This window comes from Gekko japonicus, unplaced genomic scaffold, assembly GCF_001447785.1.
Source record: "Gekko japonicus isolate JY-2015 unplaced genomic scaffold, Gekko_japonicus_V1.1 scaffold1760, whole genome shotgun sequence".
Classification (NCBI taxonomy): domain Eukaryota; kingdom Metazoa; phylum Chordata; class Lepidosauria; order Squamata; family Gekkonidae; genus Gekko; species Gekko japonicus.
The window spans coordinates 77355-81435 of record NW_015163655.1 but is presented as its reverse complement, the minus strand read 5'-3'; positions in this window follow the sequence as shown (position 1 = coordinate 81435).

Genomic DNA, 4081 nt, shown 5'->3' with positions numbered 1-4081 from the left:
ATGCAGCAATTTATATAGTATTTCCCAGTACAACAGTATACAGTAGTCAGGAATAATCCAGACACAGATTACAGCCCAGGACTGGAGTCTGAAGGGTTGAAATAAGGCCACTGAGCAGAGAAGGAACAAACACCATCCAAGCTAAAGATGAAAACTGTGAGGTGAAAGGGAGCAAGGAAGAATGGAGAGAAAATGGTAGGGGTACAAGATGACAAAACAGTAGCTCAGGAACCAAACTATATGTTAGTGGCATGCAAAGGATTGAGTCCTGCTGCTTTAAAAATAATAAAGTGAAGCACTATTTCATGAGTAATTCAGAGCAGAGAAACAGTGTTTGTATTCTTCATCTTCCAAGTTATCCATAAATCGCCTTTCCTCAGCTGTATTCTACTTGCTTTTGAAGGGTGAATTTTAGACCAAACCCAGCAGCTTTTATTTAAAAGGTGGGCTTAACTCATCCTCTCTGTTAACTATTTTAATACAGAATTCTAACACTCCATAGATAAGATTAATGACTAAGTGAACAGATTTCTAGACAGAGGTCAAAACTCTTCACTGCTCATATGAACTACTATGGCAAGGCAGCCAAAGATGCATTGTGTCTGATGATGACCATCTAGGTTCCTTGGGGTAGCTCATTTGTGAAGCATGATGAAGACAACCAGCTCTTCTTAATCTCCAGCCTCTGGTAATTGAAAGGTACATACTGTCTTTGTATATGAAGGCGTCTTTCCAATGATTATAGCTAATTGTCAATGTGGTCTAGAGTTTACAGTGCTGGACTAAGCTCTGGGACACCCAAGATTCATTCCCACTCACTGAGTAGCCTTGAGCCAGTCATATACTCTCAGTCTAACCTACCTCACAGAGTTTTTATGAGGAGTCAAATGGAGAAAAGAAGAACGACGTAAGCCACTTTGGGTCTCCGTTGCTATAGAGGTAGGGTATACCTAAAGTAAACAAATAATGTAGTAGGCAAGGAAAAACCTTTCTAGAGTTATCTCAATCCACATGTACAAAATAAACATGAAATATCACAGGAAAGACTTATCACTTCAGAATACTGGGGAGGGAATGCATGACTGAATCCTCCTCCTAGAAGAGCTTCCTGTCCCTGAAAAATTACCATGCCTGGGAAAAGACTAGTCTTATTTCCAGCATACTTGCTTCCAATACGGAAGGAACACCTATGCAATTGCATGCTGCACTACCTGAATCCTTAAGTGGTACAGTCCAATAAGGTCTGTGTTAGGAGTTCTATTTAGAATACTATCTCTGCATTCAAAAGCAGATATATAATATACCCTTGCCATTTTATTTACTTAATTTCCCACTAACCCCTGCCAATAGTAAAGCAGCTGGTCCTCAATATGATCACCAGACCAACAACAGATGACGTAATGGCTTTCAAATTCTCAGGGGACTGCATACGTAGAAAAACAATTAACCAAAAGGGAAAAACAAGGAGACTGAGAAGGACTGAATATGCTCCAGGAGGCATGGGATGCTGCAAGCATAGGGTTGCCAACCTCCAGGTGAGGCCTCATGATCTCCAAGAATTACAATTGATCTCCAGACAATTGAGGTCAGCTCCCTTGGAGAAAATGGCTGCTTTGAAGGGTGGACTCCTTTGCATTATACCCCACTTTCCCTCTCCAATCCTGCCCTCCCCAGGCTCCACCCTCAAAATTTCCAGGTATTTCTCAACCCAGAGCTGATGACCCTATGCAAGCAGCTGAGTTAGATAAAGGAAAAAAGAGGTGGGGGAGAAGAAGAAAGGAGAAATAAGTCTGATTAAGCTTCTAGAATCCCGGAAGAGATTTTGGGCATTGGATTTCCAAATTGTTTGCTTTCTGAAATTCTTCCTAGGCTCGCAGTTTGTAATTCTCAACACCAAACTTCTTTTTTCCCACTGCAGTCAGGTACTGGGCAGATGTTTTGAGAGTAAACTTTTTTTTTAGTAGACTTTAAGGTCTGTTTCCACACAGTGGTTACAGATAATTTATGCACTATTATGCACATGTGACTAAGACTGTTTGTCCCAGTGTAGATCACTTTATACTTATATTGCCATTAATCTGCCATTCTGTTTCCCAGAGTCACGGTCTGGATAGCAGAGATCATTTTGGAGTTCTTGTCAATTCAATTGGGATATCACCATTATGAATAATATTATGTCATCAGAAAAATTGAGCTCCTCATTGCATCTGATCATCTATGAATAAGTTAAACAGTACAAGTACCAATAGCTGTGTGGGGACCCCGTAATTGCTTCTCTCCATCGTGAAAAATGCCCTTCGGTTGCATCTTTTCAGGAAGCTACTAGCTAACAGGACCTGTCTGCCCATTTATTCTCTAACTACTAAGTTTTCTTAACAGCCTTTGGGGAATGACACTGGTTTGCCTCCTAACAAGCAAGGCAATGCAGAAACATAGTCAACCAGTTGCCTGATTATAGTTGCCAATTTTTTTCTAGATCCAATTAAAGCTCTTCACAGACTAGGATCTACTTAACTTAATTATACATTTGACTCGGGTTGAAAGATACTTTCAATAAATAAAGGCCAATAATTTTCTCCATAATAGTAAAAAACCCCTAAGAGCTCTCATTTCAGGCTGAAGATTAGTTTCCAATGTACTTCTAAAAATCTTAATATAAAATCAGCCTTAGTTGGCCAGTAGTGCTTTGGGAATCCCCATTTACAGAAGAAACCAAAACCAGCTGAAATGAAAGTGATAGTAAAGTACTTTGAACACTTGAAAAGCAACAGAAATAAGACAACTATAGAAACACTATTTGTTCAACAATTTGCTCTGACAAAAAACACTCCTGCATATCAGGGGGCGATCGTGAACTAGAAGGAAAGAAAGTGTGTGAGCCTGTGGGGGTCTGCAGCGGGCCCTTTCATAAGCAGAAAATTCTGACAGAAATACAAGTCAAGAGCTGCAATTCAGATGGAAAATTTCTCCTTGGTACAGCCCCACAATGTACTATCAATAAGGTACAGGAGAAGTGGTTTCATGTCTATAATCTGCTGCCTGTCCCTCTTGAATTGGCATGAGGAAGTACCAATGAGATCAGTGACCAAAACAATACTTGCAAAATCCCTGTGCCATACATTTAGCACTTGCAGTGTTACAACTTGAAGAAAAGAGAAACCATGCAATTCCACTTCACACTGTGCTTTAATTCTTGACCTTCCTTGAATCTTGACAATCATGCTTCCCATAACCTACTAATAGAATTTAGCAGGCTTGCAAATTGCCACTTGTCTGGTCACTAGGGGCTAACGTCTCCTACAGATAAATCCTTACAAATGTGAAAAGGATGATTTTCTTTTATGCACTAATACTTTTTACAAGTGTTTTTTTAAGTGTCGGTATATGGGTAGCGAAAGTTAACATTCTGTTCTGTTCTCACTGTATGCATGAACTGAAAGCTTCCTCAAGCCTTTGCACAAAGTGCTGGAAGAAAGACACTAAATCCTGCACCAGGTCAGAGGACTGTGTCAAAGAGGGCACACATATGGTTTGTCCAATACTAAATCACTGCGCAATTTGCAACCAAATAGTGAAATGCAACCCATTTGGTCATGACTGGTGATCCATTAGGAACTGAATAAACCTTCTCATTGGGTGTTTGGACCTGCAAAAGCAAGGGAGAGTGACAAACACCTGGCAGGCTGCATTCCGTTTAGCAGGTCACAAATTGTGGAGGCTTGCACTGGTGCAACAAGTAGAATCTAAATATGTATAATGTATCAGCATGCTGATTACCCTTGCTATTACTCTGTGAATAAGCTTGGGATACACATCTATATATCTAATAGCGAAGTGGCCCCGTGAGTGCGGATATCTAAATCCGCGCTCCGGGGCCACCTGGGGGGCAGGGAGAGGTTTGGGCACACGTGGGGCGATCCCCACGTATGCACAAAAATCTTAAAGTGTGTAAAAATTATCGAGGGGGCCTTAATTTGACAAAGGTAAAAAACGAGGGCTGGAGTTTGCCGCCGCCGCGGACGCAGCCGGCTGGGTGCAAGAGCGGCCGCAAGGCCCGGCCGGCTGCAAGCCACTGGCCCTC